General features: G+C 39.6%; 1 pseudogene; it reads right to left on the bottom strand.

Moving 5' to 3' along the window:
• Window positions 1-23,389, bottom strand: part of LOC149179486 (nuclear transcription factor Y subunit A-8-like) — a 56,513-nt pseudogene extending 33,124 nt beyond the window's left edge.
• Between the last annotated feature and the right edge of the window lie 3,429 nt (window positions 23,390-26,818).

Here is a 26,818-nt window from a genome sequence, read left to right as displayed (position 1 = left end):
GTTGCAGGTAAAGTTAATTGTAGAAGTTGTTTTTAACTTCGCTAGACATTAGAGTTTGGTTAGAACACATCATGGAACAGTTCCTAGAGTCATGGATTTGACCCCTGAGAGTGGGGAGATGTTGTTTTTGTTTTTGTGTATCAATTTCTTAGTGATAGAATGGGTTGGATTTCGAAGGAGAGAACTATTGTTGCTTGTACTTGGACATTTTCTGGAAAACAAAAGACATAGTTTGCAACTATTATCTAGGAATTCATGTGCAATAAATTTGTGATGTTTTTTTTTCTCTGTTATAACTTTATATGAAATATATTCATCTTCTCTTTCCATTCATCATTTCTTCAATGGTTTTACTTACAGTTTATAAATAGAATTATTTTCATAAGGCTCTGTTTTGATGGAAAAATCATTATGTGATACTTTCTTTCTTGCTTAATGAATTCATGTTTCATGCTCACTAAGACCTTTTTCTTCTTATAAACACTACACTACACTGACAAACCCTAATATCCATCACAAAATTAATGCTATATTGCTCCTTTATACCTTTGCTGATGTAACCCTTTGATCCTTTAACCTAGCTATTTGTTTTTTCTCCCTTATCTAGCAACAAAACCCTAAATTTTCCAAAACCCACCTAAGCCTAGTGATCTAGCCTAAAATCTTTTACATTCCAGTCATCTCTTGGCTATGATTTCATACAGAGAGCCCTCTCTAGTTTGGTAGGGCTAGCTATCAAACTAAAAGCTTGGTTTGTGGTTACCTCCATCGATCTCCTCATCAGCCTAGGACATTGTGGAGGATAACAGAGGGCATGACAACTAGGGAGTGCCAAGGTGTTCTAGTTTATGTAAGGTTCTCGAGTCATGAAAAAATGTAATGCTAGCTGTGAGGTCATGACTGCCAAGGTGTGTTAGGGAATGCTAGTGCATGCTAACATGTTCCAAATAGTACAAAAACATGTCAAACAAGCTAAGATGTGCCAAGTGCTAAGGCATGCCAAGATATACAAGGGTGTGGTAATGCATTCCAGGGATTGTCAAGGCAACAAAAGGGAGTAACAAGTTAAAATACAAGGAATTGAGCACATAGGAGGGTTAATAAGTCATCAATTTACCTTTTCCACGAGGGACATGCTAGGCACACCAACACTAGGTGCCAATAAGTTCCAAGTGCCAAGTGTTAATGCATTCTAAGTGCCAGATCTTCCTTTGTTTCTTCTCATCTAGTTTCCAATAATTGATCTCAAATAACTTTAATATTAAACCATGCCAAAGCATACCAATTCATCGCAATGCCTACCAAACATGCTAAGACTTGCCAAGTGCCAATGTGCGTCAGGAGTGTGATGCATGCTATGAAGTGGCAGAGAATATCGAAGAGTGGTAAGGTGTGCTAGAGAGTTCCAATGCATGCTGAGTAGTGTTAAGGAGTACTAGGAAAAAACAAGGGAGAACTAGGTCAGAATGCATGGAAGTGAATGAATATGAGGGTGTGTTAGGGAGTTTCAATGAGTGCTAGCTGTCATGCCAAGGAGGGAGTGATGATGTATGCTAAGCACAAGTAAGGCATGCCAGGGAATATCAGGGCATTTCAAGAAGTGCTACAGTGTGCTAGGTTGTTCCAAGGTGTGCTAACATGTGGAAAATAGTGCTAAGGCACGCCAGGTGCTAAGACATGCTAGGATGTGCAGGGTGCTAGAGTATGCCAATATGCATCAAGGAGTTTCAAGGCAACAAAAGGAACAACCAAGATAAAATGTAAGGAAATGAACACATAAGAGGGTTAATAAGTTGGGACTTTATCTTTTTCAAATGAGGCATGCTAGGCACACTAATAATATGTTCCAAAACATGACAAGTGTCGTTGTGTGCCAAGTGCTAATGTTTGTCGATGCATGTTATAGACATTTTTGGGCACTATAACCCCAATCATACATGTCCATAAACCAAGGGCTCATAAGTCCCTAAAATTGTTGCTTCACACCCTAAAGGAACAAGATCAGCAGATTACATCATCTCCCAGAAGTTCTCCATAGAAAACTGCTTAGAACTGGTCAAAGCTGGACCATACAGACTTCCCAGTGCAGAGGGTGCGATGCATCTCACCTGCTCAGTGTAAAGGGTGAGATGCATACTAGAAAGCCCTTCTATAGGGTGCGATGGGCGAGAGTAGACAAATGGCAGAGACAGTTTGCAAGGTGGATCGTCATGGAATCTTATAGAAAAATCTCCTGTGACACTTGCCTCTCTGAATTCACCCAACGATGAGTAAGAGATCATCAATCTCCAAGTGGAATCAAGAACTGTCAAAGAGAGGACACTAATCAAAATCCCAGAAGCTGACTCACCCCCCTGCAATAATCTATATATGGATCCCTCATCACAGAGATCCAGAGGCTGTAATTTTGTATCTTGTAAGGAAGTGTTGTTGGTTTCTTGGTGGAATAACATAGTGTTGGGTGATCTAAGCTTTTCATGAGGTGAAGAAGGGATTTCATGCTGGGAGGATGACACTGGGTCAGATCAATGGGTTTTAATCCTCTCTTCTAATCTTTATATCAATAAAGCTATTCAAGTTGTTATGCTCTTAACCTGCAAAATAATACCCAGATATAGAATATGCGCAGAAAAGATACCCAGAACACAAAATATGCGAAGAAAAGATACCCAGAACACAGAATAGCAATGATTTTATTATTCAAAGAGCAATGTTCACATGCCTCTTCATGGGGGCAACTGCAATAGAGCAGAGCTCGATTACAAAATAAGACACGATGCTCCTCGCGGGGAGTCTCTATCCTTTATATATGACTCATACATGCGATACCACGGGTCAAAACCATGAGTTTTATTAATACCATCTATCTAATACTACGGCTACGGCCCATTTGCAACTAATTGTGGTCCCGTCATTAATTTCGGTTAATCACTTACAAAATATATGTGCTTTATTGACTCTTTGACTATGACGTGATCCCAAGACATAAATAAGGGGGTTAGGGTGGGACCCTAACATGCCCTACCCCTTAAGACTAGCCTTGTCCTCAAGGCTGGAGCTGCGGAGAGTACTGAAGAATAGTAGCTGGTTCCCAAGTTGCATCTTCTGGAGAGGTGTCTTTCCATTTGGCGAGGACTTCCTTAATCATGCAGCCGCACAGGTGCTTGTCTCTTGTGGCGAGGACCTGTTCGGGTTGAAGCCAGATTGACCCTTCGTCGTCCAGTTCAGGTAGACTTGTTTGAACTCGACAATTGTTCCCAATTACTTTCTTGAGGCATGATACATGGAGAACTGGATGGATTTTTGTAGTAGGTGGCAAGGCCAACTTGTAAGCCACTTCTCCAATGCGCTGGAGTACTTGGTAGGGTCCGTAGAATTTTGGAGATAACTTCTGTCAACCCTTGTCTTTGAATGATGTTTGCTTATATGGTTGCAGCTTCAAAAAGACTTGGTCCCCTTCTTGAAACTGGCGCTCTGAGCGATGCTGGTCGACTTGTTGCTTCATGTGGTTCTGAGCTTGATGAAGATTCTCTCTAAGATGGGTGAGCATGGTGGCGCGGTGTTGTAGGAGTTGATCCACTGCTTGTACTTTGGAGCATCCCTGGAGATAAGAAATAGGGGAAGGCGGAAGTTGACCATATACTGCTTCATAAGGAGTCATTTTAGTAGAGGCATGATAGTTGGTGTTATACCACCATTCCGCTAGAGGTAACCACTGTACCCAAAGGTGTTTCTTTTCTGAAGTGAAACACCTGAGGTATGTTTCTAGACATTTTTTGACGGCTTCGGTTTGACCATCCATTTGCGGATGATAGGAAGTGCTGAGTTTTAGTTGACTGCCCTGTATCCTGAAGAGTTCTTGCCAAAAATTACTGGTGAAGATCGGGTCGCGATCAGACACAATAGAAGTGGGCATGCCATGTAGTTTGAATATCTGATCCATGAAAGTTTGCGCAACCAAAGTTGGTGGAAACGGGTGGGGTAGGGCACAAAAATGAGCATACTTTGACAAGCGGTCCACCACCACCATGATTACTGACTTGTTCCCTGATTTTGGAAGACCTGTAATGAAATCCATGGAAACCTCCGTCCAAATTGATGTCGGAATGGGTAATGGTTGTAATGTGCCTGGTGTGTTAACGATTTCTCCTTTGTGGCGTTGATAGACATCACATTCTGCGACAAAATTAAGGATGTCCTTTTTCATGCCGGTCCAAAAAAATGATCTTCTGGTGCGAGCATAAGTTTTCTGAAAGCCCGAATGTCCTGCAATGGGAGATGAGTGCAATTCGACCAATATGCGACTTTTGAGGGTTGATGTTGGTGATATTACTACTCTGTCTCGGTAGAGAAGAATATCATCCTGCTAGGAGTAGCCCTTGATGGAATTTGGATCGACCTGCAATTGAGCAATGAGTTGGGATAGCCCTGGGTGTGAAAACCATTCTCTGCAAGCTTCTTCAATCCATTCTGGAATGGGGAGGGAAATTGCTAGCAGAGTACTTTCTTCCTCAAATTGGCGAGATAATGCATTTGCTACCCTATTGTCTTTCCCTTTCTTGTAAATGATCTCATAATCATATCCCAGCATTTTATCTAGCCATTTATTTTGTTGTGGGGAAGATAGGCGTTGCTCCAGAAAATATTTAAGAATGTGATGATCTGTGCGGATTTGGAAACGTCGCCCCAATAAGTAAGGGCGCCAGGTGTCGACTGCATGTAAGATGGCCATCATTTCTTTTTCATAGGTAGATTGGCCCAGATTCTTCCCACTTAGTTGTTGGCTTGTGAAGGCCAAGGTTCGCCCTTCCTGTATTAAGACTGCCCCAATACCTGTCCCTGAAGCATCACATTCAATGAAAAAAGATTTGTTGAAGTCAGGTAGTGCTAAGACTGGAGTAGAACACATGGCGTTTTTGAGGGCTGTAAATGCCTGTTGGGCTTCCTCATTCCAGAAGAAGGAATTTTTCTTTAGGAGTTGAGTGAGGGGCTTCGCTATGCGGCCATAGTTGCGGACAAATTTACGATAATAGCCGGTGAGTCCCAAAAATCCTCTTAAGCTCTTCAAGGTCTTAGGTTGAGGCCATTCTTGCATTGCCTGGATCTTTTTGGGGTCCACCTTGACACCTTCCCGCCCCACAATGTGGCCCAAATACTCAACTTCTTCCATGCCAAACGAACACTTGGAAAATTTGACAAATAATTTATGTTGGCAGAGCAGTTGCAAGAGTAGATCTACATGGTGAAGATGTGCAACCCAAGTGCCACTATAGATGACGATGTCATCGAAGAAGACCAGGACAAATTTCCTGAGATATGGTTTAAGAAGGTGATTCATAAGTCTTTGAAAAGTAGAAGGGGCATTACAAAGACCAAATGGCATGACCAGGAACTCATAATGGCCTTCATGAGTTCGGAACACCGTCTTGGGAATGTCGACTTCCTTCATGCGAATTTGGTGGTAGCCTGAGCGAAGATCCAACTTAGTGAAGAATTGAGCCACATTGAGTTCGTCCAGCAAATCGTCAACCACCGGGATGGGAAATTTATCTTTGACTATCAGCTTATTGAGGGCCCTAAAGTCGGGACACATCCGCCACTCTGTCTTTCTTGAGCACCATGACCACTGGGGATGAATAAGGACTAACGCTGGGACGAATGACACCTGCTTCCAAAAGTTCCTTGATTATCTTTTCTATTTCATTCTTTTGGGTGAATGGATATCTGTATGGCCGCACGTTTGGGGGTTGGGCCCCTGGAACCAATGTGATGCTATGATCATGTTCCCCTCTCGATGGTGGAAGCTCCTTAGGCTTGTCAAAGACCTGTCGATGTTTATTTAAAATTTGTTGCATCTCAGGATGAATTTGTAGGGACTGGGTTTCAACGACCTGGATGGCATTGAATTGAGCTACCACGCCATGATTTCCCTTTTTTAACAATTTTTCCATCCTATGCGAGCTGATGATCGAGGGGGCTCCCGCTTGGAGGCCACAGAGGGTATATGTGTAGTTGTTTTGCTTAAAACTCATATATAACTCCTGGAAATCCATTGTGATTGGCCCAAGAGTGCGAAGCCATTCAGCGCTGAGGACAATGTCGCATCCGCCCATGTGAATGGAAAACATGTGTGTTTTCAACTGATAATCCCCCATTTCAAGTTTGACATTTTCACAGCGGCCTTCACATTTCATTGTGCCCCCATCCGCGATTTGGACTTGGAAGTTAGAGACTGCGTGTACAAAGCAATGCACTGCGTTGGCGACTTTTTGATGGATGAAATTATAGGTACTTCCACTATCAATCAAGACTACTACTGGGCGATGTTTAAGAAAACCCCTGATTTTGAGAGTTTGAGGTGAAGAAATTCCTGCCAACGCATTTAGCGAAATAACTGGTTCGTTAGATACCATCTCCTTTTGGTTGTCTTCTTCTATCGCCGCAGGTTCCTCAAGTGGTGGATCTTCCTCCGTTGAACTGTAGTCAGTGGCATCTATTTGAAAAAACTTGGGCTCCTTGCATTTACGACCAGGGGAATATTTTTCATCATAGTAGTAACATAGTCCTTGCTTCCTTCTTGCGGCCATTTCCTCAGGTGACACCTTTTGGACCTTAAGTGTCTGAGTCGTGTTGTGAGCTTGTGGGGGACGACCTTTAGTGGGGAAATTGGGGCGGCTGTATTGGGCTGTTATGGCATGTTCCACCTTACGAGCTACCTGGCAAGCCTCGGTCCACGTGGGAGGGTGGTGGAGTAGAGCTTGAGCTTTGATGGCTTCTTTAAGACCACTGATGAAGCATTCCATGTAGAACTCATCTGAGAGACCCTTAGTGCGGAAGGCTAAGGCTTCAAAAGCGGTGATATATTAATCCACTGTACCCGTCTGTCGGAGCTTAGTGAGACGTCCCAAAAAGGAGTCTTCCTGTTCATAGCGATCTCGAAGAGCTTTGGTAAATTGGGCCCAACTCTAAAAAGGTCCACTGCGACATTGATGCCATTCTGCCCATTGCCATCGTTCATTGTCCAAGTACATGGTCCCTACCATAAGCTTAGTCCAATCATCTAGGAGACGATTCATTTTGAAATACTGGTCCATTTGTGCTAGCCATGCGGACATGTGAGAACCCTCAAATTTCTGCATATCCAACTTGGGAGGTCACTGACTGGGTGGTGAATGGGTGTGCCAGACGTGACGAGAGTGGCTAGACTCACCCTCATGGTGTTCATGGCCATTATACGGTTCCTCGAGGGCTGGCTCCTTGCCCTTATCGAGTTCTTGCCGTACCTGGCTAATTAGTCCGCCAATCATATTTTTGAGTTCGTTCATATCTGCTTCAATTTTGTCTAGCCTTTCATTGGCCATTGCTTGAGCTCTAGTTTCTACCATACACCAACTTGATGAAAAATTGGGACCGCCAAATTTTTTTTTCTAATAAATTGAATGGTACCACCTTGCTCAGCTCTCCGTCCAGATTCTGATGGGCTAGATCACCAATAAGCACCTCGGAAGATCTCAGACTCTTTTTTTTTTTTTTAAAACTCCTAACGAAGTTTTACTCCTTCTTTATCAATACTGCAGTCGCCAAATCCTCAAAATGTCAATGCTGCCAAAATTCCTGCGAAAAGTAGACCCCGGTATAGGAACCCTTCTCAACAACTGCGATCTGGTGGATCTGAGAGATCTGAATGGTGGCACAACTGCTGCTGCGTATCTGATGGAGCTGCGAGACTGATGTCTGCTGCTGCGGCACGTCTTTGCACACGCGGATCTAGAATAGATGATGTGTGATCCCCCGATAGAAAAGGGAACTATGGTCTAGAGGAGTGTCAGGTGCTACAGATCGCAATATACATAAGGGTCTGACAGTAGTACTCGACCCAATGTTTCAGGGCTCTAACTAAGGAGGATCGACCGTACCCTTAGCCGTACAACCCGACTACCCTATCGTACGGGTGAGTAATCTCTCCAAGTGCTGTTCTCGGTGTACTGTAGCCACAAGACGGCCGAAGGTTTATCTATGGCGAGGTTTCAAGGAGCCTAGGGGCTTCCTATATACCCAGAGGGTACGTGGAAGACAGTCCGTGTGTGGTTCTGTCTAATGCGATACTACTGAAGGGGTACCCATAGGGGTTACAAGGGAGTCCAAAAGACGTGACCACCTCTTGTATTTCCTGCGTGCATGCCTGCCCAAATCCGCAGGTCTATGCTCTTAACAACAGATCTCGTGGTTTAAAGACGCCAGAACACGTCTCTAGCCAAAAAAATTTTTGCTAAAAATTGGAGATCCCACCGAGCCCTGGAAAGTGCTCTGATACCACTTGTTATGCTCTTAACCTGCAAAATAATACCCAGATACAGAATATGCGCAGAAAAGATACCCAAAACACAAAATATGCGAAGAAAAGATACCCAGAACACAGAATAGCAATGATTTTATTATTCAAAGAGCAATGTTCACATGCCTCTTCGACGGGGCAACCTTCAATAGAGCAGAGCTCGATTACAAAATAAGACATGATGCTCCTCGCAGGGAGTCTCTATCCTTTATATATGACTCATACATGCGATACCACGGGTCAAAACCGTGAGTTTTATTAATACCATCTATCTAATACTACGGCTACGGCCCATTTGCAACTAACTGTGGTCCCGTCATTAATTTCGAGTTAACCACTTACAAAATATATGGGCTTTATTGACTCTTTGACTATGACGTGATCCCAAGACATAAATAAGGGGGTTAGGGTGGGACCCTAACACAAGTTTTCCTCCACATTCTTGTATGTCTGATAGTATATGCATTTGTGTGGTCAATATATATCTGGTTCTATATTGTTTATGATTGTATATCTCTACACTTCGAAGGTATTATGCTGCTTCGACTTTATAGGTACTCTTTGAAGCGGAGTGGTCAAGGGAGAAGCGGCAAAGACCTGTTGGTGAGGAGAAGGGACAAGCGAAGAACCGAGCTGAAGATCGAGGTTGGTATTCTTTGATCCTCTCCTATCTACTTCTCATAAAGGAAAACGAAAGTAACTTTAATCTGTTTGTTTCTAAGATAGCTACCCGTCTTAATGGGACTAGAAGCTTTGCATAGACACTAGATTTCCCGATAACAATGCAATATTATGCCAAGGTGTTCTAGGGCATGTTAGGGATTGCACGGCATGCCAACACATCATAGGAGAGTTTTATGCTATGCTAGGGCATGCCAACACATGATAGGGGAGTGTTATGCTATGCTAGGGCATGCGAACATGTGCTTTGGCTTCCTACTCATGGCAAGATGTTCTAGGTACAAAGATGTTCCAAGACATGTGGGGTGCCAAGGAATGTTAGTGTATTGTTCCAAAGCATGTTAAGGTGTGTCATGAGTGTTGAGGAGTGTTAGGTCTCTCTCATTATTATAATTGATAGAACTTGATTATGTATTAAATAATATAGTTCAAAGTTCAAACACACTAGTGGAACTTTATTTAAAGGAAATTTGCTAGATAATAAACCTAATAGAGATGAATCATGTGTTGATTCATAGGAAAAATATATTCTTATGACTTGAGGGTAATGATACACACTAATTAATTCTTAACAAATTGATTGACTATAAACACTATGACCTTGGACACATAATGAAAAAGACTCCACAACAATGGTTGTAAATCATTTCTTTTGACAAGAAATATAGTAACAGGTACATAGCATCACAACTCATTGGAATGATCAATGATGATGAACATTTTTTGACCGTCACCAAAAGTAACCAAAAACAGAATTCGTGAGGGTCAATAAAAGATCGTCACTAGAAGTGTCACCAAAGAGAGAATTAGTGATGGGCCTTTAATGACCCTCACCAAAAGTCTAGGTTTTAAACCCATACAGAAATTACCTACATACGAATTCTAAAAACGTAGAAAATAAACAATGCGAGAGCATGATACATAAAACACATATACATAGAGATTTTCCCCTGGATCCCAAAACTGGGACTACCAGCTTGATTTTTCATTTTTTTTGTTCCTTTCAATGTTACAGTACATATTTATACATGTCGAAGCATTCAAAACCATGGAGCGAAAACCATCACGTCCAAAACCATGGACCATAAACCATTGCGTCCAAAACCATGTGCGAATATCATGCACAAAACCATAGGTAGGTCCACCAAACCTAATATATAGTCCAAACCCCCTGTGACCCCCCCGCTACGCAATTGGCGCAATGAACGGGGGGATTTTCCACCCCTATAACCCCCTGGATAACTACGTGGGCTAGTCGTGGAAAGAATATAACACAACCCAACATTCTCCCACTTGTTGTTTTCTTTCCACAGGGGGCCACAAGAGAGCTTAGTCATTTATCCAGCCCTGCAATAACCATTATTTCTCTACACCAAGAGAACTTCTTAGAGCTCACAGATTTTGTCAATGCATCTGCAGTATCCTTCAAAGTTTCCACCTTTACCAGCAACACCTTTTTGTCTTCTATCATATCACCCACAAAGTGATACTGAACATCAATGTGTTTTTTCTTTGAATGATATGCAGGGTTCTTTACCAAGAAAATTGCACTTTTTCTATCACAGTCTATCCTTATAGCTCCTTGTACTAACCACATACTTGAACACAACCTCTACAACAAAATTGCTTCCTTGCTTGCATGAGTGGCTGCCATGTATTCTGCCTCTGTAGTTGACAGTGCCACTATAGATTGTTTCTTACTCATCCAACTGACTGCACCTCCAAATAGGTTAAACACATACCCACTTGTAGATCTTCTCTGATCTAGATCTCCAGCCTAGTCTGCATCAACAAAGCCATGAATATCCAACACTCTGTCCAATCTTGGTCTTCCTTGGTAGAACAAACCATAATCACTAATGCCACACAAATACCTGAAAGCTCGCTTCACTGCTGTCCAGTGCTCCTTCCCTGGTTTTGACATAAACCTTCTCAATACTCCCACTGCATGTGCAATGTCTGGTCTAGTATAGACCATTGCATACATCAGGCTACCGACTGCACTTGCATATGGAACATGAGACATGTCCTCTTCCTCTTCTTGTGTCTTGGGACACTGTTCAGTAGATAACTTCACACCAACAGGAATAGGAACCTTCACCGGTTTACTATCCTGCATATTAAACCTTTGTAGTATTGTCTCGACATACCTCCTATAGTTTAACCAAAGATTCCTCTTTGCCCGATCTCTTTTAATTTACATGCCCAAACTATAATTTGCAGCACCAAGATCTTTCATGTTGAATTTGGAGGACAATTGGGTCTTCAAATCCTGGATAATTTCTTTTTCATTTCCAACCAGCAACATATCATCCACATACAAGACCAGATAATCAACACGGTCACCAATTAATCTAAAATACACACAATGATCTACTTTTCTTCTGGTGAAGCCGAGTCCCCGTATAAATGTATCAAATTTCTGATACTGCATCCTTGGTGACTGTTTTAACCCATACATAGACTTCTTTAACTTTCATACCAGTTATTTCTTACCCTTCAATGCAAAGCCTTCAGGTTTCTTCATGTAGATTTCCTCTTCCAGATCACCGTGAAGAAATGTTATATTCACATCCATCTTTTCTACCTCAAAATCAAAAGCAACAACAACAGATAAAAGTAATATAATAGAAGTTACCTTGGCAAGAGGAGAAAAAATATCACCAAAATCAATTCTCGACACATTGGAATAACCTATTGCTACCAACTGAGCTTTCTATTTCTCCACCTTTCCTTCTATAGTTGTCTTCTTCTTGAACACCCATTTGCTGCCAATGCGTTTCCTTCTAGCTGGCAACTCCACCAGATCCCAAGCCTCATTTTTGTGAAAAGATGCCATTTCATCAACCATGGCCTCTTTCCAGAGTTTTCCATCCTTTGAATCTACTACTTCCTTCACAGTTCTGGGATCATCGTCAGTAATATATAAAGCAAAATTTAAATAGAAAGTAGATGGACTATACCTTTCCAGCTACCTTATTTCTTGAACTGATCTTCTCACACCCAGAGTTTGTGGCTCTTCATCTTCTGATTCCTCCTCTGCTGTAGAGTCTGATTCTTCCTCCTTAAGCTCAAACTCTATCTTCTCAGGTTCCTTTGGTTGGAATTCATGTTTAATAACATCTTTCACCTCTCTGAACACCACATCTCGATTGTACACAACCTTCCTTGTTACTGGGTTCCAAAGCTTATAACCCTTTAAACCATCCTTATACCCAATAAAGATGCACTTTTCTGATTTACTATCCAACTTGGTTCATTTCTCTTTTGGAACATGTACATATGCATCACATCCAAATACCCTCAGATGTGAAAGAGAGGGTTTCTTACTAGTCCATACCTCTTATGGAGTCTTATCCTCCAATGCTGATGAAGGTGATATGTTGACCAGGTAACATGCTATCTCCACTGCCTCTGCCCAAAATTCCTGTCCTAACCCGGCACCACTGAGCATGCTTCTTGCCCTTTCCATCAATGTCTTGTTCATTCTTTCTACAACTCCATTTTCCTCAGGTGTGTATGGAGTAGTCTTCTATCGTGCTATACCACACTTCTTACTGAATTCTTCAAATTCCTTACTGCAAAACTCTCCACTATTATCTGTCCTCAACACCTTTATCTTCTTCTCTATCTGGTTTCCCACCAGAGCCTTAAATTCTTTAAACCTATCAAAGACATCACATATCTTCTTAAGGAAATATATCAATGTATTCCTTGAGAAGTCATCTATAAATGATACATAGTACACAGACTGACCCAGTGATGGAACCTTCACAGGTCCAAACACATCATTGTGCACAAGTTCTAATATATGTTTTTCCCTCTTACCACCAGAGGGGAAACTCACCCAATTCTGCTTCCCATATACACAATTTTCACAGAAATCAAATTCCAAAGAGCTATTACTCATACTTTCTACCATACCTTTACCATGAAGTATTTGAAAACCCTTCTCTACAATATGTCCAAGCCTTTGATGCCACAACATGGTCTTCTCTCCAAAGACTACAAGATTTTCTGCTCCACTTTCAGGAACCACAGAATTGTTGCACCCATCAACAAAAGTGCTATCTTTCAGCTTGTACAAAGTTCTAATTCGAGCTCCCCGCATCAACACCAGTGCCCCCCAAACCATATTGCAGGTATCCTTCTCGAACACTGTTTTTACACCTGCATCATCCACCTTGCTTATAGAAATCAGATTTATGTCCAATGCAGGAATATGCAGAACAACTCGAAGTGTTCTAACCCTTCCACCTTGCAACTTCAACTTTACTTTTCCATGACCAATGATTCTAGCCTTCCTGTCATCCCCTAAGAAGACATCACCACCATCATATTTCTCATACTCACAAAACCACTCTCTATGGGGAGTGAAGTGAAAGGATGCACCTAAGTCAATGAACCATGCCTCATGATCTATGTGTGTACTTGAAGAAGCCAAGTACACATCCCCACCTTCATCTGATATGGTTTTCGCCTCTGTAGAAGGAACATCATCAGATCCCCTTCCTTTATCAGGAGCTTTAGATTTACAATCCCTTTTGTAGTGCCCTTCCTTTCCTCATTTCCAGCACACCACCTTTGCAGGTTTTCCTAGAGATTTCAATCTCCCTCTACATTTAGATCTCCCACTCGATGACTTATTTTATTTTTTTTGTTCTGGGACTGTCCTCGTACAGATAAGGCATCACCATTCTAGCTCTCCATATTTTTCTGTCTCATCTCCTCTATTAGCAAGGATGATACTATTTCATCAAACTGTAAGGCAGTTGTATTGCTACCTATTGCAATAACCAGACTATCCCATGAATCTGGTAGAGAACACAACTAATTGATGCACTTATCTTCATCTGAAATTTTAATATCAATAGATAATAACTGACTTACCACAATATTAAATGCATTCAGATGCTCTATCACCGAGTCTCAATATTTCATCCTCAGGTTTACAGCCTTTTCTGCAGGAACAATTTATTCACCAGAGACTTAGATTAGTACAAAGTCCCTAACTTGTCCCACAAAGCCTTCATTGTAGCTTCCCCTAATACATTCAACAATACTAAATATGAGACACATAATCATATTGTTCTCTTTCCCTTCTGATCCAACTTCTTCCATTCTTCATCGGACACTCCCGTTGGTTTAGTACCCAGATCTTCTGCGCTCCACTGATCTTTATCCACCAACAGATCCTCCATCTTGATTTTCCACATCTCAAATCTCTAACCATTAAATTTCTCAATCTCTATCTTTCGACTGCTAGCCATCTTCTTTCACCACTAGAATCGATCTCGCAGATCTCCCACTGAATAGGGTCTACCACAGGCTTGAACAAAACCCCTCAGCAACAAAGGTGTCCCCTTGAAGCCAAAACAACTCTAATACCAAATGTAGGTTTTAACCCCATACAGAAGTTACCTGCATATGAATTCTCAAAACACAGAAAATAAATAATGCAAGAGCATAACACGTAAAACACATATACATAGATATTTTCCCCTGGATCCCAAAACTGGCACTACTAGCTTCATTTTTCATTTGTTTTGTTCCTTTCAATGTTACAATACATATTTATACATGCCAAAGCATCCAATACCATGGACCGAAAACCATCATGTCCAAAACCATGTGTGAAATTCATGCACAAAACCATAGGTAGGTCCGCCCAACATAATATAGGGTCCAAAAAACAAAATTTTCCGGGGCGCTGCCCCGGACCCATAGAGGGGGATTACCTGCACCTATCAAAAGCACTATGATCCCCCTGCTATGCAATCAGCGCAATGAAGGTGGGGCTCCGCCCCCCCTCTAAACCTCCGGTTAATTACGTGGAAATAATATAACACAACCCAACAAAAAGTGTCACCAAAGAGAGAATTAGTGATGAACCTTTAAGGACCCTCACCAAAAGTGTCATTGAAAATGGCTTTGGTGACAAACCTTAAAGGACCATCACTATATACACTTACAACAATGTTTTTTTAAAGACTATCACCATATATGACATTGGTGACGGACCTTAAAGGTTTGTCATAGGCATGAAGTGACATAAAAAAATCATTGGAATGATCAATGATGACAAACATTTTTTTACCGTCACCAAAAGTAACCAAAAAGAGCATTGGTGATGGGTCAATAAAAGATCGTCACTAGAAGTGTCACCGAAGAGAGAATTAGTGATGGGTCTTTAACGACCCTCACCAAAAGTGTCACCAAAGGGAGAATTAGTGATGGGCATTTAACGACCCTCACCAAAAGTGTCATTGAAAATGGATTTGGTGACAAACCTTAAAGGACCATCACTATATACACTTACAACAATGCTTTTTTAAAGACCGTCACCATATCCGACATTGGTGACAGACCTTGAAGGTTCGTCACGGGCATGACCCTCACCAATGACCTTTTTCCTTGTAGTGAATCTATTTGCCCCTAGATTTCTCAACGCACAACCCCTTTACACTCAAAAGAACCAAATCCAAATGAACAACATCCTTAGAACAAAAGTTGGAAAGCCTATTATGACATCTATGAATATGATAAATCTCGAGTTCTTGAAATATCTCCTATAGTTCTCTGATCTTCTATTACTGGGGATGAATAAGACACCACTCCAATCTGCCTTTTGAATTAAACCAACTAATGACAACTTCAGAATCTCCAAAAATTTGTAAGGAATTTATCCCCAGTTGTAAGCCAAAATAAAAAATGCCCCACAAATGTAATACCTCAACAAAATTATTTGTCCCCTTCCATCCACAAACAGAAATTTTAAACCAGTGATTTTGATTTATAAAAAAAATTATCCGTGCCCCACAATTTCCTGTTGAAGTACAAATCGAGCCATAAAACAACCCGCATGGTGTAGAGGGATCTAGAAATGGACCCTTCATTTTATTTACTCTGAGCTGAGCCCATGTTAGTTTAAAATTGATTCTAATTCTTTAAACTGTCAAGCCTCGAGATGATTTCATATTATCAAATATCACTGAGTTACGATGTAACCAAACAATCCATACTACAATAAATGGATGTTCAAAGAAATCTAACTTCCTGATTTTCTCTGTCCATACATATAAACACCCTGAAAAGGTATGATATCTAAGAAATGATGGGAACTAATAGCTTGTAAAAATATCAAATGAGATCTCTATTGTAAAAGGACATTGGATGAAAATATGATCTACAATTTCCCCATCTCTATGACATAGAACATACTAATTAGGTCCACCCCAACCTCCTTTTTGGATATTTTTTGTTGTCAAAATTTTGTTATGGCAAGCCAACCAAATGAAAAATTTGATTTTTAGGGGGAAACGCCATTTCCAGATTTCTTTCAGCCATCTACAACTAGGATTCAATGCCTCTTCCTCTTCACATGCCAAATAAACTAATTTTATTGTCACCTTTCCATCCACCAGATTCCTTCTCCAAATCCACTTATAATTTTCCTCCCATAAGCAAATACCACTTTGATGAATAACAGTCACAGACTTGTTCCATTCCCTTGCTAATTCTTCTGAAAGTCCCAGCTCCATTGAATTCTTTTAGCTTTGATCCCCTAACCATCTTGCTTGAAAAATGTCAATAGAATGAAAGATCCCTCTCATATTCAATGCCAATATAAGTTTATAGGACATAGTCTGAGAAGATCCTTCACCCATCCAAGGTTCCCAGCCCAGTTTTTTTGAATTTCCATTTCCTATTGCTGGGACAGGAAAAAGGTATGATTTCTCTTCGTAAAATGCTTCATTTATCATTCATACTTATACAATTATCTTTGTTTATAGATTAAAATGAGGAAAATATCAGTTAAAGTTGGATGAAACTATTTGGTTATAGAATAGGCAAATCTAGTATGAAAAACTGATTCTTTGCTATCTTTGTGTGCCGAGATGTGGATTGGGAAAAAGCCGTTCAGTTGACAAAACAACACGAGGCCACAAAAGCAAAGAGTGACAATGTCTTGGGTAGACAAGGAAGCGGGAGATCAACTCGAACAATGCTATTTTGTCACATGATCAGATTATATATTGTCAAATCCTCAGGATCCCCTAATCCTGAGTATTCGCTTTTATCCAGATACTCTTTTATGTTATATATAGGGCCAAAAGGAAATTAGATATAGTTCAGACTTTGATAATCTGTAATTATTCTTTTTGAGAACATATACATTGTTATATCAGTGACTCTATCAGCTGTTACTTGCAATTAATGAAAGGAGGTTGTGTTTGATACATCTTCGTATTCTGAGTTCTTATTAAGAAGAGGCTTTTGGCTACTCTGGACCTAGTCACAAGAAGTTCTACTACTCCATTTTTTCATAGTTTTTATATTTAGTCTTTGCTATTGATTTAATGTTTAGTTACTCCATTTATCGTAAAGGTTTGGGATATTGATTCATACTACTGTTCAATTAGATTCAGAGTGAAGCTGTGTAACATACTTAAGTAGCATTTTGATTGGAATGAGTGAATTAGTGTTGATAGCAGATTGTTGTTCATTTGAATAGATGTTATCATAGGTGTTGGAGATAAGATTAATTAACTTCTACAGATTGCAATATAGATCGTTTTCTATTTAGTAATCCTTTATCACTATTTTTGGTTCAATTACTGATTGTTGTTCAATTACTGATTATTGTTCAATTACCAATTGTTGATTGTTGTTCAATAGTTATACTTTCTTTACTTGATTAGTATTAAGTTTATTTGAACAATTCCAAGTGTAATTCTTATTTCTATTCAGTTTCAATTGATTTCGGAACAAGTTGCATAGAATTGCAGAGTGCGTTAAGAGTATTTCTTCCATAGATAGTTCTTTTCATAATTGTGTGAGTTTTATTGAAGAGTTAGCCATTAGTGCTTGCAATGATTCATCATTAGATAACCTCTAGATTCACTACATATACTGTGATGACACTCTTGAGATAAAAAGACTTAGCTCGGGTTGAAAACTAATATGGGGATTAAGATTGCCTATAAAAAGACATCTTAGTGAGCCAAAATTTTGGTGTTGTTGCTGGGGAGAGTGTTTCAAGTGATTATTTTTGTTTTTGCTGTAGAAGAATTGGGTTTTAAAAATGGAAGGTAAGAACCTGCTTACCTATCAAGTAAAGTGCTTGCTTACTTACTCGCTTTAAAACAAAACCTTAGAGGTTAAATAGGAATTTGTTTTTATGAATGACTAGAAATAGAAAAAGAGCAGAATTCTCCACCAAAACCCACAAAACCCAAAGGATCGGTGAACCTTGGGAGAACAACCTTTGTAGACGACATCGTAAGAAGAGCACAGTCTCAATCATTAGTACGATTCCAGGTTATACCTCGAAAAAGTTCTACTATTATCCGTCAAGCAACGGGCTCACCATTTGTAGCTCATGCTAAGATTCAAAGCCAAGTCGGAGGATCGTAGCAGAGTTTTCGAGCTACAATAAGTTTATACTTTGATCCTCTATAAGAGGGAAAATATTGTAACCTAAGAGAAGAAAGAGGATAAACTAGTGTGGTTGCTAAAGCAGAACCACAACTGTCTAAACAAGGATCTCTTGAGATCCCAAACCTAGGTAGTTATGTAAAGCCAACTCGGTTGCTAACTCTCTGCTTACTCCAAAAGCACCCCTTGGAATCCCTGAAGATTATTGGCACATCTTTGATGAAATGGCAGATCAGCCACCCTAAGGTCAAACCTCGACATTAGAGTATCCCATAGTCGGCCATGTGGCCAATACTCCTATGAAGGCTATTCCTCTACAGAGCATCCCAACCTTCCATGGGATGATCATAGAGGATCCTGATGCTTTCCTGTTTGAGTTTGATGTCCTCTGTAGAGGGTATGATTATAACACCGACCCCAAAAAGCTGAAACTATTCCCTTCCACTCTAAAAGGGGCAGCTCTAAGATGGTTTATGGCTCTAGGTGGGTGAACCATCAATTCTTGGGATGAAATGAAAACCTCCTTCCTTAAAAGATACCAGGACTTTTGTAAAACTAGGGAACTGAAAGATGAGATTTTCAAGATAATTGTAAAAGATAATGAAACACTAGAAGAATATGTAGAACGATTTAATTATAATTTGCAGATGTCTCCACACACTTCCCTACCAAAAGAAGTCCTAAGAGCTATCTTAATTAAAGGAATGAAAGAGGAATGGGTAGAAACTCTAAACTTAAAAGGAAAAGGAGATATTTCTCAGGAAGATTATGATGAAATTGTTCGTTTGTGTATCAGGTGTTTGAGGGGAAGCACATGCACAGGAGCAGTTGGCCGATATCCCATGAGCAGAGGAAGCAAACAACATGGTGGAGGTGTAACATGGATGGAGATCGGTAACCTCCTGGAAGATTTTAAGACAGACATCCTGGGCACTCTTACAACACAGCTGGATGTGCTACAGGCTAAACAAAAATAGGCATTAGCAAAACAAAATTTGGCCATCTTCTGCCCACGTTGTTGAAAGAAGCACAACCAATGGGAATGCCTATTAGATATGGTTCAATTGTGCACCATATGTACTAAGGATCATGACACTGAACAATGTCCATCATTGCCCAGGCTGAAAGCAGTATTCAAAGAATCGGAGGAAGAAACAAAATCACTATATCTGATGAACCAGCATTGACAATGGCAAGCTAAACCTACATGTATGTCACAAGACACACCCCAATTATTTTCTTCCTCGCAGTTTAAATAATAGCAGAACCTTGGGGTAGCCTGGCAAGGCCAACCACCCTACCCAAATTGGCGGAGCCCACCATTCCCTATGACATCCTAACCAACACAATCTTTTCTAGGAAATGGCTGGCCAAATTCTCCTTTTACTCCTCTTTGGCAAGGAAATCCCTATCAATCCCAGTGGCCCGCTTCCACCTCTCAAAATCTGAATTGGTCTACAAATTGGCAGCGACCTCTGGGGATATTTAATTTACCTATGGGGAATGGCCCTCAGCCTCAACAAACACTCTCAGCTCCCTATACATTACAACATAATTCCCAGCCTCTACTGTGGCCACAGTTACCAACTCAGTCGAACCCAAATCCTAATAACAAACCAATCGAGTTGGTACAGATTATTGAAAACCCAGAGTATGAGATTGAGAAGAAAGAATGTAATGAGCTCAAATTAAGGTTAGGGCATGTCATCATCCCTGAGGGAAACAAGGACCAACCTTCAATTGAAAATGTAACTCCACCTGTACATATTCCATCACCTGTACATATTCCACCACCTATAAATAATAATGAACCAAAGTAAGGGGAAGAAGCAAATTAGTATGATGACCATGAGAAAATTATAGTCACTTCTCCTCCATTCCCGGAAAGACTAATGATACCTAAATCGATCGCCTACCCTGATTTCGATCTTGTAGGGGAACTAAAAAAATTGTGTATTAAGATCCCTCTCCTTTAGGCCATTGAAAACATTCCCATCTATGCCAAAACAATCAAAGAATTGTGTGTAAGGAAGCATGTGAGGAAGGTAAAAACCTCACCCACTATCCAGGTTCTAGGAACCCTATCCAATTTACTCTTGGGAGAGGAAACTCCAATAAAATACGAAGATCCTGGAAATCACATAGTTACAGTTTAGATATATGGCCGCTCTTTTCCAAATACACTAGTTGATCTAGTAGCTACCATTAACATATTAACAACAGAAACTTCTCAAGCACTTGGTATTACAACCTTGGAACCAACCACCACTTTATTAGAACTTTCTGATCGATCAGTGGTAAGACCAGAAGGGAATTTACAAGATATCATAGTTTCTATTGACTCATGGGAATATCCAGTAGATTTCCTAGTTATAAACCCAAGGAGTAGGTTGGATGGGCATGTTTTGATCCTGGGCCGACCTTGGCTGGAAACATTTGATGCATATATTGGCTCCTGAGAAGGCAACATGACTATTACAAAGGGGGATGCTGTAAAAAATCTGGTGTTATATCCTCCTTCTAGGCCAAGTTTGCCCATTGTAAAAATATGTAAGCAGTCACCAGCGTACCTGGAAGAGAGCATTCGTTCACCACTCACAGTAGCAGAGGCATTGGAATTTAAAGATCAGACTGAAGATGACGTTATCAACAATTTTATAAATCAGCAAACTAATGTGAGTAATGTACAGTGTCAGATGTTGAAAGTAATCCTTGATAACGAAGCCATGGAAGATCCCTTGAACGATACAGATGAGCAACATATTCAGACAACCCTTGCTCATAACAGAAAACTAGTTGAGATCGAGCCAAGCAAAGTTCTAAATATCAATGATAATCTAGATAACGAACAACAACAAAATCTTATTTAGGTGTTACAGAAAAATAAATGGGCTTTTGCCTGGGATTATCCTGATATGAAAGGGATAGACCCACAACTATGTACACACCACAATTATACAAAGAAGGATGCTCGATCCATTTGGTAGCCTCAATGGAGATTGAACCCACACCTCAAGGATATCGTGAAAGAGGAATTGCAGAAGCTACTGGATGTAAACTTTATTTATCCTATCTCAGACAGTAAATGGGTCTCTCCATTTGTGGTCATCCCTAAGAAAAATGGGAAGTGGCGTATTTGTGTACACTATTGGGAGTTGAACAAGGCAACACAGAAGGATCACTTCCCCCTACCGTTCATTGATCAGGTCCTCAATACATTGGTAGGGAAGCAGTTCTTCTCCCTTTTAGACGGCTTCATCGGTTACAATCAAATTCAAATTGCCCCTAAAGATCAGGATAAAACAACCTTCACCTATCCCTGGGGCACATTCGCATACAGGGTATTTCCATTTGGCTTGTGTAATGCCCAAGCCACGTTCTAGATAGCTATACTAAGCATCTTTTCCAATCTAATAAATGAAGGACTGGAGGTATATATGGATGACTTTACTCCATATGGGAATGATTTTGATCAAGCATTACAAATTTTAGAAAAGGTCTTAGAACAATGCATCGATACTGGGTTATGTTTAAGAAATGTCAAGTGTCACATGATGATGACATATGGCATGATCCTAGGACATTACATCTCTGCAGCAGGAATACAGGTAGATCCAGCAAAACTACAGGTAATTCTTTTACTGCCTACCCCCTGCACACAAACAGAGGTACGTAGTTTCTTGGGATATGTAGGTTATTATCATAGGTTTATCAAAAAAAATTCACATATTGCAGCACCTTTATATGCTCTAACTAGAAATGTTGATTTCGGTTGGTGTGACAAGTGTGACACAACTTTTGGAGGATTAAAGAAACTAGTCTCAATAGCACCAGTATTACATGGACCAAACTGGGAGATGTCTTTCCACATCTCCACGGATGCATTAGATGCAGCTATAGGCGTTGTCCTTAGCCAGGAGGAGGACAAGAAACCTTATGCTATATATTATATTAGAAAAAATCGCACTTCTACAGAACTTAATTATATAGTGACAAAAAAAGAATTCTTAGTTGTTATTTATGCAATAAACGAATTTAGACACTATAAAACTGCCTACCAAGTCTTTGTGTACACTTATCACTTTACCATTCGGTATCTAGCTAATAAACCAATCACAAATGGTCGAGTAACACAGTGGCTATTACTTTTGCAGGAGTTTGATATTACCAATAAGGATTGTCCGGGGAAGGAAAATCTAGTTGCTGATTTTCTATCTCTAATCTCGAAGGTTAATCATCCACTGCCAGTCAATGATCAATTTCCAGATGAACACCTGTTTTCCATGGTAGTTAAGATGCCATGGTTCGCAGATCTAGCAAATTATCTAGCAGTAGGGAAGCTACCTAAGCATTTAACGACAAGAGAAAGAAAACTGATTGTTCAGCGTAGTGCTCGGTTCTCTTGGATAGGCATATATATTTTTCGTACAAGGGCCAACATGTGTATAGGTGGATGTATCCACGAGGATGACATCCATGACATTATGAAGGCTTTCCATGACGAACCCTGCGGGGGACATTTCATAGACCAAAGGACAGGACATAAGGTATTGCATATGGGCTATTATTGGCCCACTATTTTTAATGATGCTAAAAGATATTCCCAGGCCTGCGATAGTTGCTAAAGGATGGGCCAGCCTAGCTAATCGGATGAAATGCCTCTGCAGCCATAATTAGTAATAGAACCCTTCGAGCATTGGTATTGGACTTCGTAGGTCCATTCCAGTTGCCATCCAATCAAAAGGCCTACATATTGGTAGCCACAGATTATGTGACAAAATGAGTGGAAACAATAGATTTACCAAGAGAAACAAAGGAAGCAATGATTAACTTCCTTTTTAGGCTATTTGTGCGGTACGGATTACCGTGAGAAGTGACCACAGATGGGGGAAAGCAATTCAAGGGCACAAGATTACTGCCACTCTCAGAATCCATCATATTACGCACATGATCACTTCTTCGTATCACCCGCAAGTGAACGGGCAAGTCGAAAGCAACAATAAGGTTATAGAAGTGATTCTGACCAAGAATGTGTCAACACACCAGTGAGATTGGGCTTCTAGACTACCAGAGGCCTTATGTGTCTATCGTATGACTTGGAGGAATACTACTGGATACTCTCCATACTAGCTTGTGTTCAGTAAAGAACTAATATTTCGAATCGAATTTGAAATAAAGACTCTAAGGATGGCCCAGGAAGTGGGTATGGACTTAATAGAGACCCAAACCAAGCGTATTCAGGAGATTAACAAACTAGATGAGGCTTGATTGCTTTCATTGCAACGAACTGCAATAATCTAGCAACAGAGGGAAAAATGGCATGACAGCCTTATCAAGAAGAAAACACTTCAGCAAGGGGATTGGGCACTCCTATACGATTCTAGATTCTAGGGCTTCCTGGGCAAGTTGCAAACAAGATGTTTCGACCCTTATGAGATTCAAGAAGTACATAATAACGGTACTCCTACCTTGACTATCATAGATGGATCCGACCATTCCTTTAAGGTAAACGGGCATCGAGTGTGCCACTATCATCAACCGCTTACCAAGGAGTCTTTCTACGAGCATGTATGCGAGGACCCCTCCATGCAAATTCTAGTTGCAAGGAATGATAACCCAGCAGCTTTTCCTTTAAAAAATTGAAATTTCCTAAGAAATTGTAAATAATGTACATACCTTTGTAGGTATCACCATGTAAACATGAATTTTTTTTAGGAACTTTCATTTTCCTCTTTTTGTTTTTGTTGTTCAAACAATTGAATGTTTGTCGTTCAATTGATTGTACAACACGTTTGCCTTTGTTGCATTTTGTTGTTCAAACAATTGAACGTTTGTCATTCAATTGATTTAACAACACATTTTCTTTTTGTATTTCATCGTTCAATTGATTGAACAAAACATTTTCTTTTTGTATTTCATCATTCAAACAATTGAACGTTTGTCATTTAATTGATTGAACAACATATTTTATTTTTGTATTTTGTTGTTCAACCAATTGAATGGTTGTTGTTCAATTCATTGAACAACACATTTTTCTTTTTTGTATTTCATTATTCAAACAATTGAACATTTGCCGTTCAATTGATTGAACAACAAATTTTTCTTTTTTTTCACTACACAAACAATTGAAAGTTTGATGTTCAATTGATTGAACAACACATTTTTCTTTTTTGTATTTCGTTGTTCAAACAATTGAACGTTTTCCGTTCAATTGATTGAACAACACATTTTTGTTTTTTGTATTTCATTGTTCAAACAATTGAACTTTTGTCATTCAATTGATTGAACAGCACATTTTTATTTTTTGTATTTCATTGTCCAAACAATTGAACGTTTGCCATTCAATTTATTGAACAAGGAATTTTCCTTTCTTTCTTTTTTCACCATTCAAACAATTGAATGACTACCGTTCAATTGATTGAACAACACAATTTTTTTTAATTTATTTTCGCTATTCAAACCATTGAACGACTGTCGTTCAATTGATTGAACAACAGACTTTGTTTTCATTTGTTTTCACTATTCAAACAATTGAATGACTGCCATTCAATTGATTGAACAACTAATTTCATTTTTACTTTGATTTTGCCGTTCGAACAATTGAATGACCGTCGTTCAATTGATTGAACAACACTTTTTGTTTTTGATTGATTTCATTGTGCAAACGATTGAATGATTGTTGTTCAATCGATTGAACAACACATTCATTTTCGATCTTGATTTTTCCATTCAAACAATTGAACGATTGTCGTTCAATTGACTGAACAACACCTTTTAAGAAGATAAATTGTGATTCAATTTTTCACATTTTTTTCTTGATCATTATGCCATTTTCTCTTCTTTTTGTATTTAAAATAAGCACCATTTGAATCGATTTTTTCCTCTTCTAAAGAAAAACAGTAATAATAATATCGTTATGACTTCTAAAATCATTTTGATGATTATCTTTATCCATAAACTAATATGGTGTATATTTACAATGACAGCCTGAACATCTTTTATTTTGGACACATCATGAAATTATTCATTATCCTTAATCCATGTTGGCTTATGTTTATACTCCCAAATGGGTAAAACTCATTGATATAATGATAAGGGGATAAGAGTATAACACTTTCATGGCATCTTTTTACTTCTTACACCATCCTTGACTCTTAAGGAGCAAATGAGCCTCCCTTTTTCTACAATAAGAATTCCAAAAGAAAAATAAAATATCAAAATCCTTAAAGCATTGGCTAAAGAGGATAGAGGGTCTCATCATGAGTGAGCCTACCATGATCATAAGGATGTAACAACTGACATTCCAATTTGGCTACCAAACCAAGGCAATGACCTTCTTGATCATTAATATGTCAGAAGAATAGGGGGTTTAATCATGAGCCAGCCTAATCACTTTGTTACACCCTGGTGAATGGCACTATGGCTACCTAGTCACCACGCCAGCATAGTGGTCTCTTTATGACAAAGAAAAGAAGAATTAATCATAAGAAGGACTCTAGCTCATTTGGGAGTGGCTAAGAAGCAACCCTGTCGAGGCCATGAATGCCTATTGGCAGCAGTGGATCTGCTTGTGGTATTGGAGTATCATCTTATATTGACATATGTTATCTAGATCTTATCACCTATGAATTTATTTCTAATGATAATTTCCATTTAGGTAGCACTTTTATAGGTTGAATAGCATGGTGACTTTAATCTATATTAATTATATTCCATACGTCTGATCATTAAATGACAGTCATTAAACACATATCGTCGATTATGCTGATGTGATTAATTCCTCTCACATTAAATATCTTTGACATAATGACTTGAAATTGTTGTTTTTATTTGATTTTTCTAATTCATGTCTGACGGCGAATATTACTTAAATGCTTAACCGATTTGCGCACTGCGTTTTTTGATTGGTTGTCGGCATTTATTTCGCATTAGTCTATTTTCTTGCTTTTCACGTGATGAAAGAACGTGGATGCCCTTTTCTCGTTAGAGGGGGGATGACCTGCGTATGCACACCACGTATCATAGTTATGAATAATTGTATGGGAATCATTCGGATTACCTCCGGAGTACGAACTGTATGATGAGCATGAATGTGTAATAATTAGCAGGAAATTCTGATTGGACTAAGAATGGCAACCATTATGGCAGGCATGCGAACTTACGATTTTGCATTAAGTATGGCTGACAAGATGAAGGACTTAACTAAAAATGATAATAATTTTCCAAGAAACATCATTTCCCTGTTAATTGTTGTAATATACGTTGCTACTGTTTTGCAGTACCGGGGTAAAACACAATTGTATACAAGAGAACCAGCCTCAATTGCAGTAGCCATGGGTGGAAGAGCTATCCGGAGTGAACCTC

The sequence above is a fragment of the Pinus tabuliformis genome, chromosome 4_1 (genome assembly GCF_031772625.1).
Source record: "Pinus tabuliformis cultivar Carrire ecotype Pingquan chromosome 4_1, CPIR1, whole genome shotgun sequence".
Taxonomy (NCBI): domain Eukaryota; kingdom Viridiplantae; phylum Streptophyta; class Pinopsida; order Pinales; family Pinaceae; genus Pinus; species Pinus tabuliformis.
This window is presented reverse-complemented; position numbering and strand designations above follow the sequence as displayed.